Raw genomic sequence first — 15726 nt, forward strand, 5'->3', positions numbered from 1 at the left:
GGTCCCTGATAAAATCATTGGCTTCTTCTGGTGTTTCAAAATAGTACTCCCGGCCTTTAAATGTGACCCACAGTTTCGCCGGGTGCAGCACCCCAATCCGAATCTTCTTTCAGTACAACACCGCCTTGGCCCTGTTAAATCCAGCACGCCTCTTCGCCAGCTCTGCACCAATATCTTGATATATTCCGACACAATTACCCTCCCATTCACAGTCTCGCTTCTCCCTGGCCCATCATAGAATCTTCTCCTTCTCAACAAATTTGTGTATCCACACAATTACCGCCTGCGGTGGCTCCCCCACTCCCGGCCTCTGCCTTAAAGACCTGTGGGCCCTATCCACCTCAGAGGTCTTATCCAGCACCCTCTCCTCCACTAACCTGGCCTGAACCCTCCACACATATTTCATGGCGCTTGTTCCTTCCACACCCTCTGGCAGCCCCACAATCCGCAGGTTCTGCCGCCTGGACCGGTCCCCCTGCTCCTTCAACCTCAGCGACTTGCATAGGTCCCCAGGATCCTCACCTCCGCCACCAAGGACATAATTCAATGGCTCTGGTCGGACACCACCTTCTCCACCTCTCGTATCATTGCCCCATGTGCCTGAAGGCACTTTTTGACACGGTCCATCGCTCCTCGCAGAGGTGCTCCTGCTCCCTGAATGGCCTTCGATCAGTCACCGTGCATCTCCTTCCTTTGCTGGCAAAATTCCTCTTTGACGAAGGCCATCAACTGCTCCATTTGGGGCTTTGCCACTGGTGACGACCCTTCCTCCTCTGTCATTCTCGCATGTGTTGCTGCGCCACTGGTCCAATCCAATTCCTTAGCCAGGCCATTAACTGTTTTTTTGCCGGGTCTGGTAGCCAGTAGATATCCCAATCATGGGGAGAACCTCTCTCTCTCCACCTTCTGCACCACTTTCCAGCCGGAGCTACCCCACTAATGGGTATAAAGTTCCTAAACCGACACCTTTGAGCCATGGCTGCCCTGCGTGCGACCACTCACTCCATGGCCGCCACCGGAAGTCGCACCCCACCTAACCTGCACATCTTTGGACTGTGGAAGGAAACCGAAGCACCCGGAGGAAACCCCTGCAGACATGGGGAGAACGTACAAACTCCACACAGTCACCTGAGGCTGGAATTGAACCTAGGTACCTGGCTTTGTGAAGCAGCAGTGCTAACCACTGTGCCACCATGCCACCCTTACATAAAAATTATATTGCTAAAGAAAAAAGGCTTGTAATCCAGAGGCCTGTAGGCTAATGATCAGGAGCACTGGAGTTCAAATCACACCTCAGCAACTGGGGAATTTAAAATCAGCTAATAAATCAATACGAAATTAAAAGCTAGTATCAGTAATGGTGACCATGAAGTTACTGGATTGTCATTAAAAATCCATCTGGTTCACTGTAACAATGAGGGATATCTGGCACCTTCCCCAGCCTATATGTGACCCCCCATAGCAATGTCAGCCACTCTCAGCTTCATCCTTCAGTTGTATCTCAAAGGGGGGGGGGTCTAGAGATCGGGGTGCCATTTAAAAATGACGGCCCAATCTCTTCCTGCACTAGCGAGCGGAGTGGGATGTGACTCGCCAAGACCCCGAAATGAAGTAAAGCCTGTTTAATAGCGGGATCGTTCTTGGCATTGCCAGTGCCGGGAGACACCCGGCTTAACGTGCCCGACTCGGGATTCTGTTTCATCTCTGTTAAATCGTGCTCTACATGTTCAGGCCTGCAGTGTGAGTTGACCTCATAACTTGTGACTCAGAGGCAACAATGCTACCAGTTGACCCAAGCTTGACGAGGTGGAAAGAAATAGGATAAACTGAAAGTCTGAAGCAAAAACAGGCCATAAGAGGCCAGTTAATTTCTGAAAGAAATAGGTTAAAATTCCAGTGGAATGCTTCCTCAAAAATTTCTAAATAATAATTTACAACCAATAGTTGGATAATATGCGACGTTAGTTTGCTTTAACTTGCCTTTAGAAAGTTATGCCATGTGAAACTCCTGTAGACATCATCTGTTGACAGAAGCTCAGGATATTAATGGTACTCAAACATAAGTAAAACACACCAGATTAATTGTGCAGATACATACTTCTGTCACAACAATAACTCACTGTGGGGGGGATTCTCTGGAGCTATTAGCAATCGGTGGGGTTAGCGATGGCCCATTGGATCAGGCGTCGGACAATAGATGGGTTCACGCCGGGCTTCAAACCCGTTGCAAGTCTCCCGGCTGGTCCTGCCAGACGGGTTTCCCGCCCAGACCCGGCAGGGAAACGCAAAGTGCTCATCTGCACTCATTTTAATGCAATTATCAGGTTGGAAGTCCGGTTCAACAGCCTCCGGTGATGCTCCCCCCCCCCCCCCCCCCCCCCCCCCCCCCCCCCCCCCCACCCCCCACCCCTCCCCACTGCCAGGAGTCACGCAGGTGTCATTGGGTGCACGTCCTCAAAAATGGGGGCCTGACGCCATGGAATCTGAGGTGGGGGGAAGGAGGTAAGTACCCTTCCAAATTTCTCCTGGGTTGCAGAGGGGATTTTGTTTGCTGAACTGGAGTCTTGTGTTTCCTGCTAGTGGGAAGGGCTTGAACCTGGAGGGCAGCCAGGGCTTCCCCGGGATGGCGGTGCCATGGCTGAACCTATACATGATACAGTGTAAAGACTAGTAACTCACGCCTTAGATGCCACTTTCAGACATCTGACCAGTTACATTGTTGAATGCACTTCATTCAAAAGGATGAGCGTGGCCATGATTATTCTCTGGACCACCAGGTGTTGATACACCTCACTGACTCCTTTTATCCACAGCTCCACAGTACACAGAGGAGGGGATTAGCACAGTTCAGTCGACACAAGTAACAGATGCACCAGTAGCTGTGTGGTGCTATCAATTGCACACAAAAGACTCGATATGGTACAAGAGAGGCTTTATTACAGTGAGATGCTATTCCTTCGTCTGCAGCTGTAGAATGGCATCTCAGGGAAACTTATGAATATTTATACTGCTCCCTGTGGGCGGAGCTAGCCGGCAGGGGCTTACCGGAAAACCTGTAATGCAGGTACTGTCATACATCCCCTAATGCAAGCACACACATATATACGCAGTGGTAGATCACCACATTCACCCCCTGTAAAAAATGAGTCTGGCGGGGGTGACGTGAAACTATAATACATAAACGTGATCTATTTACAGAGGAGGGGAAAAGGACACCAAGAGTCCATCGGGCAACCCTGTGCTCATCACAGGTTGAGTCTGATCGGCGGTCTGACGTTCCGTGAGCGACGCAGCAGTGATGGCGACGTCTGCACAGGCGGTGTCGGCAACGACGGCGTAGGAGCTGGCGGTGTTGGTGCTGGCCAGTGGCGGGATGACTCCGGGAGCGAGCCAAAATCTTCCATGTCCTCTAGTGTGGGCAGGGGAACGAGGGATGGACCTGGTGGGGCTGAATTCGGGGGCACCAAGGAAAAGGAGGGTGGCGCGTGGGTAGGGAGGAGTGTGGGCATGGGATCGGCACCCGAGGGAGCCAGGTCCCTGAGCGAGACTGTATCCTGGCGGCCGTCGGGGAACTCCACGTAGGCATACTGGGGGTTTGCGTGGAGCAGGCGTACCTTGTCCAACAGAGGGTCTGCCTTGTGGTGCCTGACATGCCTATGAATAAGGACTGGCCCTGGAGCAGCGAGCCAAGTCGGGAGCGACACCCCAGATGTAGACTTCCTAGGGAAGGCAAAAACACGTTCATCGGGTGTATTGTTAGTTGCGGTGACAGCAGTGACCGAATGGAATGGAGCGCGTCAGGGAGGACCTGCTGCCCGCGAGCGGCTGGGAGGTTCCTGGACCATAGGGCCAGCTGGACGGCCCTCCATACCATCCTGTTCTCCCTCTCTACCTGCCCGTTTCCCCAGGGGTTGTAGCTGGTCGTCCTGCTGGAGGCAATACCCCTGCTGAGCAGGAACTGACGCAGCTCATCACTCATGAACGAGGATCCCCTGTCACTGTGGATATAGTAAGGGAAACCGAACAGGGCGAATATGGAATTAAGGGCCTTGATGACGGTGGCAGAAGTCATATCCGGGCATGGAATGGCGAAGGGGAACCTAGAGAATTCGTCGACCACACTAAGGATATAGGTGTTGCGGTCAGTGGAGGGGAAGGGCCCTTTGAAATCCACGCTGAGGCGTGCGCGGTCTGGCCGGTAGAAGTGCGGCTTGCACTCCGCACAGACCTGGCAGTCTCTGGTAACTGTCCGTACTTCCTCGACGGAGTAGGACAGATTGCGAGCTTTGACCAGATGTTACAACCGAGTGACCTCCGGATGGTAAAGGCTCTCGTGCAAGGCACGGAGCTGGTTCACTTGGGCGCTGGCACATGTACCTCGGGAGAGGGCGTCTGGGGGCTCGTTGAGCTTGCTGGGGCGATATAAGATCTCGTAATTATAGGTGGAGAGCTCGATTCTCCACCGCAAGATTTTGTCGTTTTTGATCTTGCCCCGCTGCGTGTTGTTAAACATGAAGGATACCGACCGTTGGTCAGTGAGGAGAGTGAATCTCCTGCCGGCCAGGTAATGCCTCCAGTGCCGCACCGCTTCAACAATTGCCTGGGCCTCCTTCTCAACAGAGGAGTGTCGGATTTCGGAGGCATGGAGGGTACGGGAAAAGAATGCCATGGGTCTGCCTGCCTGGTTTAGAGTGGCGGCAAGGGCGACATCTGAAGCGTCGCTCTCTGCTTGGAAGGGCAGTGTCTCGTCTACTGCGTGCATCCCAGCCTTGGCTATGTCTGAGCGAATACGAGCGAAGGCCAGTTGTGCCTCGGCTGTGAGGGGAAATTGTGTGGACTGGATCAGTGGGCGGGCCTTGTCCGCGTATTGTCGGACCCATTGGGCGTAGTAAAAAAAGAACCCCAGGCAGCATTTGAGAGCCTTGGGGCAGTGGGGGAAGGGAAGCTCCAGGATCGGGCCCCAGTGGTCCGTTTTGGACTATTTAGCCGAGGATGGCTAAGCGGTCTGTGCGGAACACGCACTTCTCCTTGTTATAAGTGAGGTTGAGGAGAGATGCGGTGTGGAGAAATTTAGCAAGGTTGGCGTTGTGGTCCTGCTGGTCATGGCCGCAGATGGTGACATTATCTAAGTACGGAAACGTGGCCTGCAGTCCGTACTGGTCAACCATTCGGTCCATTTCTCGCTGAAATACCAAGACCCCGTTAGTGGCCGAAGGGAACCCTAAGAAATTGATCCAGTCGACTGTCCGCCTCGAAGGCAGTGTAGGGATAGGTCTGATTTACGGATGGAGAGCTGGTGGTAGGCGGATTTCAGGTCAATTGTCGAGAAGACCCGGTACTGTGCAATCTGATTGACCATATCAGATATGCGAGGGAGGGGGTACGCGTCGAGCTGCGTGTACCGGTTGATGGTCTGGCTGTAGTCCACGACCATCCTGTGTTTCTCCCCAGTTTTAACCACCACCACTTGGGCCCTCCAGGGGCTATTGCTGGCCTCGATAATGCCCTCCCGAAGCAGCCGCTGGACCTCGGACCCGATGAAGGCCTTGTCCTGGGCGCTGTACCATCTGCTCCTGGTGGCGACGGGCTTGCAATCTTCAGTCAGATTGGCAAAGAGGGAGGGAGGGTCAACCTTGAGGGTCATGAGGCCACAAACGGTGAGGGGAGGTAGGGGTCTGCCGAATTTGAGGGTGAGGCTCTGGAGGTTACATTGGAAGTCCAGGCCCAGTAAAAGCGTCGCACAGAGGTTGGGGAGAACGTACAGGCGGAAACGGTTGAATTCAACGCCCTGTACGGTGAGTTTAACCAGACAGAAGCCCCGGACCGGGACAGAGTGGGATCCGGAGGCCAATGAGATCCGCTGGTTGGCGGGATGGACCGTGAGGGAGCAGCGCAAATGGCGGGGGCGGCGAAAGATGGCAGCTCCCAATGATCGCACATAGCCCCAGGGGCAGTGGACGGCAGGGCCCATTGCGCGATCGGCTGCGGCGGTGGGGGAGTTCGGGCGCGATAGCGGCAACTGCGCGGGACTGACACACCGCGGCAAAGTGGCCTTTCTTGCCACAAGATTTGCAGATCGCGGTGCGGGCCGGGCAGCGCTGCAGGGGGTGCTTCTGCTGACTGCAGAAGTAGCAGCGGGGATCCCCAGGGTGTGCGGTGCGGTGATCAGCGCAGGCATACTGCGCGGGAGAGGCCCCAGTCGGGGGGTTCGGTTGCGGGGTCCACGAGGGGTAGGATGGGTGGGCCGCGCGGCTGGCAGGATAGGATCGCACATTACGGGAAGCGGCCGTCATTGACAGCGCTAATGTCTTTGTTGCCACAAGATCGAGAGCAGCCCCTTCCAGCAGTCGTTGCCGGATGGGGTCCGATGCAATACCCGATACAAATGCATCCCGAATGAGGAGATTCGAATGTTCCGTGGCCGAGACGGCCTGTCAGTCGCAGTCCCGTACTAGAGGGGTAAGGACCCGCCAAAAGTCCTCAATCGACTCACCCGGTTGCTGAACGCGAGTGGAGAGTACATGTCTTGCAAACAGAGTGTTCGTCGACTGAGTGTAATTCTCTTTGAGCAGTTCCATGGCCCGGGCGTAAGTAGGCGCGTCCTGAATCAGCGGGAACACACTGGAGCTCAGCCTTGAGTCTAGGAATTGAAACTTCTGAGCCTCCGATGGTGCAGGGTCCGCTGAGGAGATGTAGGCCTTGAAAACAGCCAGCCAGTGGTTAAAGTCTTTCCTGGCGTGTGGCAACTGCGGATCCACATGCAGGCGATCAGGCTTGATTCTGATGTCCATGATGTTGGAAAATCTCACTGTAATAAATTGTGGCGCTAACAATTGCACACAAAGACTCAAATCGGTACAAGAGAGGCTTTATTACAGTGAGATGCTATTCCTTCATCTGCAGTTGCAGAATGGCATCTCAGGGAAACTTATGAATATTTATACTGCTCCATGTGGGGGGAGCTAGCCGGCAGGGGCTTACCGGAAAACCTGTAATACAGGTACTGTCGTACATCCCCTAATGCAAGCACACACATATATAGTGGTAGAGATCACCACAAGCTGCTGAAACTTTCCTCGGGAGACAGCCCTTGTCAGATCAAAGATTTAATTTCAGCTAACGCTCCCTTAAGGCTCAGGTGAGGTCTCCTGGCCCGCAGGTCAGTCTTGCCCCATTTGTATCACACAATATTAGTTTGTGAATCCCATAAAAGACATATATCTCACAGAAATTATCATCTTTCGGCAGTGGCTTTGTTGCTCTATTTATTTATCGCGGTGAACCACAAGTCTTTCCCTTATGTCGATCAAATGACCACACAACCAGTTAGTCAGTTCAAAAGATGGTTTATTTACATACACAAGAGTTATCTCAACATGCAAACACAGTATCTGCTACAAGTTAAACTACACCTATCAGCTACAATAACCTATACTTAACTACAGGGCGACCGGCACAGTGCTAATACATAAAGGCCTTTATCTGGATTTCACTGGGCTGGTTCGAAGAAACTGACTCTGTCTCTGCTGTGCTCATCTGTCAGGTAGTGATCATTGGTCTTGAACTTGGCTGGCTGTTCCTGCTACGATTGGGTTGGCACAGGCCGGATCCAAGAGAGACAGAACACAGAACATGTGCTCTCTTTTATCCCTCTGGGATTTTGCGCTCTTTGGGGCGGTCCTTACCCTTGGACCCAATAGTTCAACAGAGCTCTGATCACTGTCTTCGATTTCGGCCAATAAAGGGGTGGGTGCCTTGGTAGCTGGGCGGGTCCTTAGCGGTCATTGACCTTGGCAGTTGGGCTTTCTGAGTAAAGAGAGTGGCGCCGATCAGTCTGTGGCTGTTCCGGTTGCTTGATTGGAGTTCTATTGTCCTGGGAAAATGGGTAATTGAAATGCAAACGAGCGGGGGTTTCGATCAGGCCTGGTTACCTGTGTTTTAGATACACATAGGCTCTATATCTGTCTGGGTATGAGTCCTGGGTTGGCCATAATTCCCATGGTCCTTTGCAGGTAGCCATCTTAGATGGCTACATTCCGTCCTTTTGATCCTGAATGCGAAACGTGGTGGATCACACTACTGATCCCTGTTCATCCTTGGTGGCTCAGTCACCCTTGGTCAAGGCAAAGTTCTACTCTACTCTATCTTATGGTTTGGGTCATTTATTCCATTAATACATTCATAAATTAATTTATCTCAAACGGTTACTATAATTTAGGTCACAATAAAACATTTAATTTATCCGCACAGTTGATCTCTAGCTAACCCTATCGTAGCCACTCTCACTCTACTGGAGAATATCAAAGAACTTATATACAGTACAAAATTTTAAACAGCAGCATCACATTTCTATTTAATCCTAATAAAGTTAAAGAGGTACATGGTTTATTTTTTAGCAGCGATTGGTACATGAGTTCATTTTGTTGAATTCCAAAAAGGGGGATCAGACTGTATATATCGGGGAGCGGGAGGCTTTTGCTCGCCATTTATGGAGTCGGAATGTCTGAATGACACTAGATTATTGCAATTACTAGAAAGTCCTCTGCTGTGTATGAAGGGGGTTCCATTTGGCAATGTTTTCGTACCAGGTGGGGGTTTCGATGTTTTATGTGTGGTGTAGTGTCCGGGCTGGTGGTGGCCTGTTGTGTGGTAGTATTCGGGGTCGGTGTGGGGTTTGTTACAAAAGTCTGTTGCGCGCTAAGTTGCAGAAGTCCAGCGATGATCCAAACGCATGTCAGCAGTCCTTGATTCATCCTGTGTTTTCTGTTTTCCGTTTAATCCTGGGGATGCAAGCATAGTATCTGCTATTATTTTTGGTTAATGTCTCGTTTTATTAGTCTTTCTCTCCTTACTCCAATTATCCGTTATGATTGTCACCATGTGTGACTCCCTCATTTTTTTTCGAAATACCATTTTGGAGAGACAAGAAATGCAAATGTTTAAAGTACAGAGACTCTCGCAGCGTGTGGTCGATGCGGGGAGTGGGTGGACAATTTCTTCGACCAGTCTTTTCTTTACTTGCAACCGGTGGTGGTTGAGGCTTATCTTAACCAGCCGAATTTTAGGGCGGCCAGTTTTATATATTTGTTAGCTGCAATCACATTTGGCCTGAGGTGTAACTAGCATATGGAGTCAGTGTAGTGTGACCGAAGAAAAGAAGAAGGAGGAGAGAAACAAAAATGAAGTGGCATTGCTGAGGTATCCCTGCCATGAGAAGTGGCGGGTAAGCGCTCACAGTCTGCATGGGGCAGCTGGGGCCTGGTAGCTGCTGTGCGTGGTGTTCTCTTTCATACCCGGGGGCGAGTCTAGCTGGTGGTGGGGGTCTCCTGCAATCTCGGGCGAAGTGTCCTGACTGCCCACAGTTGTAAAATGACCCTAACATAACATGAGGTGGAGCAGGCTCTCTGGTGTATTGCTCCCTTGGGTATGGTTCCCTGGGATATTGGACTCCATCTCTACCCTCGTTTATCCATGCGGGTCCCTGACTAGTCCTAACTGGATGCATGGTGGCTTCCTGGCCATTCTGTTGTATCTGTTCCTGCAGTGACTGTTCCCATGCTCTAGATAAATGTCTCAGTACCCATGCTTCATTGTGTGCCTGTTCTGTGGGATCGAAGTTTACGCAAGCCTTTTTACCTGCTTCTGTGGCGTGGGAGACTAAAGTGTGGGTCCATTTGGTAGTGCCTTCAGCATCTAGGTTAGCGCGGTTTAAATCCCCAAATACTGCCTTAAAATGTATCCAGAGGCGACCAGCAAAGGCAGTCAGATGTTCCCCTTTCCTCTGCCTGCGGTGATTTAAACCCTCGACTGGATCTCCTTTGTTATACCCGATGGCATCTAATATGGCAGTTTTCATTTCCTGTAGGGCTTCTCCTGCTACATTTCGGGGTTCTGGCAAAGCTGACCTTACGGACTGGCTAAGGCTCATAAGTATTAGCTTTACTTCCTCCCTCTCATCTAGGCTGTACACAACTCTTTGTTGGCGCACCTCCTCAAAGAAGCTGTGCGGGTCTGGGGTGGGCTGGAATGGAATAATTTTCATGTAAGCGTCTCTTAATTGGGTTATGGATTGTGGGGTGGTGTAAATGATATCAGGCTCATCCTGATCCGATGACTTGCGTTGTGTGGTAACTGGATTCATGGGGGTCGAATTGTGAGTGGGGGGGTGTGCTGCCTGTGCAGTCGGTGCTGCGGGTGCTTTTCTTTTTGGGGCGTGGGGGCTTTGATTTCCCGTGTCCTCTACATATCTTTGGGCGCTATCGTTTAACTCTTGCCAATCGGGAGCATCTTCTTCATCTAAATCCTGCCCGAAAGTGTCCCTGAAGCCATTCTGTACTGAGAGTAGCGACTGTAACTTTTCTATCTGCTATCGGCATTTAGCATGGTCAACGGTGCTCTGTCTCTGTTCCTTAGTGGAGCTGTGGAGCGCTCTCAAAGCTGCTTTTAAACCTGCGCATTTTCTAGTTAGCTGGGTGACCTGTTGTTCTGTTTCCTCTCTTACCAGGACTGCACACTGTGTATCTTGGTAGGCGTTTATCATACTGGAACTGGAAGCTCCTAAGGTGAACTAGACAAGATTGATGTGCACGTTTTACATCGGCCATTTCCTTATCCTTAGCTGCTAACTGTTCCCAGAGTTGCTCAATTATCTTCTTGCTTTTGTTACTGTTTCCCTCGTTCTTTTCTTCCTTCTCAATTAACTGCCTATGGATCGTCTTCACGACCTCCTCTGTGCCTCGCAACTGTGCCAAACAGGTCACTATTGCCATCGGCTTTCTGACTTTCCCTACGTTTTTCTTGTGAACCTCGCTTAGGTTCTCCCACCAAGTCTGTCCTATCTTTCCTTGATCTGACTCAGCATTAGCGCAAAAATTCAACAAAAGGGGCCATCCTTTCCCCTTTAAGTATTTCCTTAACTCTTCCTCCCATATGGGGCATTGCTCTTCTCTGTTGGTCGCTGAGACCTCAGGTTCCTATGGATTCATCAATCTTTCCATTGCTTTAGTGGCCATTACTTCTCTTATCTCTTTCTCTACTTTTAATTTGGGACAGGGGACTAAGGCGGCGATTTGAACAATGGGTATGGCTGAAGCTATTTTCCGGCTCACAATCCCTCAATAGTTGTACACAATTCTAACGGGTTTATCTTACTCTTCCTGTTAGGTACACATGCGGGTTAGTACACACTTCCGAAATTTGGTTATTTGGTCGATATGGGACGTGCACTTGTGGTTCTTTCTCTTTCTCGCAATTGGATTCAAGGTTTGTGAGTTCTCTCGGAGTGACAAAGTCACTTCTAATCAAATCCCGTCAGAGTTCGCCAATAATGTTGCTCTATTTATTTATCTCGGTGAACCACAAGCCTTACCCTTTATATCGATCAAAAGACCACACAACCAGTTAGTTAGTTCAAAAGATGGTTCATTTACATACACAAGAGTTATCTCGACATGCAAACACAATATCTACTACGAGTTAAACTACACCTATCAGCTACAATAACCTATACTTAACTTCAGGGCGACTGGCACTGTGCAAATGGATAAGGACTTTATCTGGATTTCACTTGGCTGGTTCGAAGAAAGTGGCTCTGTCTCTGCTGGGCTCATCTGTCAGGTAGTGATCATTGGTCTTGAACTTGGCTGGCTGTTCCTGCTGCAATTGGGTTAGGCACAGGCTGGATCCAAGAGACAGAACACATGGCTGTGCTCTCTTTTACCCCGCTGGGATTTCACGCTCTTTGGGGCGGTCCTTAACCTTGGATCCAATAGTTCGACAGGGCTCTGATCACTCTCTTCGATTTCAGCCAATAAAGGGGCGGGTACCTTGGTAGCAGGGTGGGTCCTTAGCGGTCATTGACCGTGGCAGTTGTGCTTTCTGAGTAAGGGGAGTGGCGCCAATCAATCTGTGACTGTACCGGTTGCTTGATTGGAGTCCTATTGCCCTGGGAAAATGGACCATTGAAATGCAAACGAGCGGTGGTTTCGGTCAGGTCTGGTTACCTGTGTTTTAGATACACATAGGCTGTGTACCTGACTGAGTCCTGGGTTGGTCATAATTCCCATGGTCCTTTGCAGGTGGCCATCTTAGATGGCTACAGCTTCACTTCAGTTTCTTAAGATAGAGCTGTGTGCCTGCATGTATGAACATCTCCACCACACAAGCAGCTGCAACAGCTCAGACAAGAAGGCATAAGGGTCCCTCAGTGAAGGCCCCTCATGTGACTCCCTGGGAAGACCAGGGGAAGGACCACATTGCCCATCACAGACACCTTCTTTTGCGGCCACTGGCTCATCACTTGGGCAGGAGAGATTGTGAGGATTGAAGCTTTGCAGAGCAAGCAGCAGGTGTAAGTCTCTGATGGGGTCAGGGCTGCAATGTCAAGTCAATGTCCTGGAAGGGGGATGTGGGGGGTGAAGTAGAAAACTCACCACTATTCTTAGAATTCCCCCTATGCCAAAAAGGGTCAATAAGACATTCTAAATGGTGAACAGGGATTCTCACTCCCTGATTCCAATTCAGACTTAGGTGGGTGCTATTTGGGTCAATCTATATTTTCAAGTTATCCCCTGGTATAACCCATATCTTCAGAGAAGAATTTTATCTGCTTACCACTTAGTAGCATCGATCCTGGGTCCCGCATTGCTAAGTAAGTAAAGTAGACTTTGTAATAACCACTGTTCCAAGTTAAAACCTTTAAGTTATTTTATTATTATATTTTTTCTTTTAAAAGATTCAATCACTGTCTTTATAGAAAAGTAAAAAGATTTTGCTTCTGGATTCTCCTGGTTGGTTGAAAAGACCTTCAGGTCTACCTTGGCAATCTCTCTTCTTTAGCTTTTGGTCTTTCTCAGATGGATTCGCTGTTCTGCTCGGTTTCTGTGCTCTATTCTTCCCATGACCGAGGGCAGCTATGAGAGCTGACTCTGCTGGCTGTCCCCATTTTAATGGTTTATATTCTCCTTCTAGCAGTTATCAAGTTTATATGACATTATCGTAAAGTAACTTTATTTTACTCTTAATTGTACAAGGTACCTTTAATTTTTATTATTTCTAACACAACTATGTATTCATATTGAGCATGACTTCAGCTCATCGAACTCTGATTACATTGTTTCCCTTGTGATGTTCAAAAGTGCTTTGATCCCAGAGGGGTGTTACATCTGGTTCCTGTCACTTCCAAAGTTGCTTTATGACCAAATAGTGCCCCCAGCTCAGAACTCTGACTCCGATTTGGGGCTAACCTGTGTTCCCGTTGTCACATTGTCTCCAGCTTCCCATATTCACCTGGTGTCAGCAGAATTTCACACCTAGCAGCATGGTAGCACAGTGGTTAGCAAATTGCTTCACAGCGCCAGAGTCCCAGGTTTGATTCCCCGCTGGGTCACTGTCTGTGTGGAGTCTGCACGTTCTCCCCGTGTGTGCGTTGGTTTCCTCCGGGTGCTCCAGTTCCACAGTCCAAAGATGTGCAAGTTAGGTGGATTGGCCATGCTAAATTGCCCTTAGTATCCACAAAATTGCCTTTAGTGTTGGGTGGGGTTACTGGGTTATGGGGATAGGGTGGGGGTGTGGGCTTGGGTAGGGTGCTCTTTCCAAGAGCCGGTGCAGACTTGATGGGCCGAATGGCCTCCTTCTGCACTGTAAATTCTATGTTCTATGGGCGAGATTCTCCGCAAATGCGGAGAGTCGTAAAGGCTGCCGTGAAACTGGCCGTGTTTCACGTCAGCCTTCATACCTGTTCCCGGGACCCGATTCTCCCCCCCCATCGTGGCTAGGAGCGGGACCCCGGGAATCACGGCGTCGCGGCCTTAACGACCATCGTTTAGGCCGCGCACCAAGATAACGCGCAGCTGGTGTCTGTATGACGTCAGCCGCGCATGCGCAGGTTGAAGCCGACTCCAACCCGTGCATGTGCGGGTGACATCATCACGCCATTAACGGAACCTGCGCATGCGCGGTTCCGCATTTCTCAAACGCCGCCCGACAAGATGTGGCGGCTTGATCTTGTCGGGCGGCGGAGAGGAAATAGTGCGTCCCTTTTGGACGCAGTCCCGACGATCGGTGGGCATCGATCGCGGGCCTGTCCCCTCCCGAGCACAACGGTGCTGCTCCCGCCCCAAACGGGAATCCAGCGCCCGTTTTTACGACGACAGCAAGCAGGTGTGTTTGCTGCCGTGAAAAAACGGGCGTAAAGGTCCGGCCGCTCGGAAAAATGGCGAGCGGCGATTCGTGACGTGGGTCAGGCGAGGGGGAGGAGAATAGCGGGAGGGCGCAAAAAATGTCGGGAGGCCCTCCCGCTATTCTCCCAACCGGCGTGGGGGGCGGAAAATCGCGCCCTATGTTCTTTTGTTCTGAACATTTGTCACCCAATTCAACTGAAGATCCCTGCAATTCTTTTTTAGCTGCTTACTAAAATAATTGACTTCAAAGAAGGTGCGAAATATTGCTTTTTCCATATAACTAAAAGTTCAATGTGCTGTGACTTAAAAGACATACATCAGTTTTCCAGCTTGAATAGTCACAAGCTGCTTTCTTAACGCCTGTTCAATAAAGGCTATTTGCATTTCAAAACCATCTTTTGCAGCTGCTGTTAACCCTTTGTGGGATTTTCCCCTACATTCTCTCATGCATTAGGTCTGGTATTGCCAGACTTCCATTTTTCAAATGACATATTTTCCCATTTTTACTTTTACAAGGTGTGGTGAGGTGAATGGGGCTACAAATAGTTGTTAAAGTCCCAGGTTGTTCAGTGGCTGCCCTGCTGTTTGGAGTGTTGCTATTTGACAGGGGGAAGGTGACGTGATGTTCAATCCTAATCATCTACCTCTTGGAGGTGAAGAAGGATTCTTCACCTCCAAGAGCAGCTGTGTTCTCTCACATTCCTGCGAGCCTTGAGCCTCCTGTCAACGGTCATCATCAATGCGAACCAGCTTTCCCCCAGGTTCAATATACAAGCATGGTTCTGGGGAAGAGGCAGCCAAAGGCAGGGAATGAGCCTCGCGACAATGGGGCTGCACAAGGCTATCCACTGTCACCAAAACATGAGACTCACCATGACTGATGGAGTGAATGGAGAGGTCACCCGGCCAGAGGCTGTGGGTGAACATGAGGGGACATGGGGCAGTGTAAGTAACCGTGCAAGCTCGCTGTTGTAGCCAGCCGCTCATGATGAGGTCCGGCCAGCAAAGTACCCTATGCTAGCGATGCTCTGCCTCCAATGGGCCGAGCCCCAGATGGCATGGTCCACGTGCAGTCTCAATGGTTGTGAGCCTGGCATGGCGGCTGCGGAGAGGGAGAGAGGGTATACAGACAATGTCCAGCATCGCCATACTTCGCTGACAGTCATGCCGCTGGCTTGTGGGCTTCTGTCAGGGCTGGGGGGGGTGTAGTGGCCAGGAGGTGGGCTGAGGGGCCGGAGTGGACGGATATGCAGTCCAGCACAACCGGTGCCATCCTTTCGGGCACGACCGGTGCATGTGTGGGAGCTCTGTGTTCTACGCGCGGCTGCAGCTGTCAGCCCTGTGCATATCCAGCACAGACTCTCCCACTGTTTTACACGTGTTCTGTAGGTGTTTCACGTGGTGCTGGTGCCAACCCCACACCGGTAGCAAAGTCTGCGCAGATGTGGCGTTGAATTTTCCGTTGTGGTACTCCACAGATCCTCTGTTGGAGTCAGCACTTAGACGCGCTGTGAACATCTATGACTCTATGGACAGTTACATGGGC

General features: G+C 50.6%; 1 protein-coding gene across 4 annotated transcripts in view; it reads left to right on the forward strand.

Moving 5' to 3' along the window:
• The window catches only part of LOC119964739 (P-selectin-like), a 149922-nt gene that overhangs the window by 22576 nt on the left and 111620 nt on the right, over window positions 1-15726 (forward strand). The gene's annotated exons all lie outside the window — the stretch shown is intronic.

This window comes from Scyliorhinus canicula, chromosome 4 (genome assembly GCF_902713615.1).
Source record: "Scyliorhinus canicula chromosome 4, sScyCan1.1, whole genome shotgun sequence".
NCBI classification, from domain to species: domain Eukaryota; kingdom Metazoa; phylum Chordata; class Chondrichthyes; order Carcharhiniformes; family Scyliorhinidae; genus Scyliorhinus; species Scyliorhinus canicula.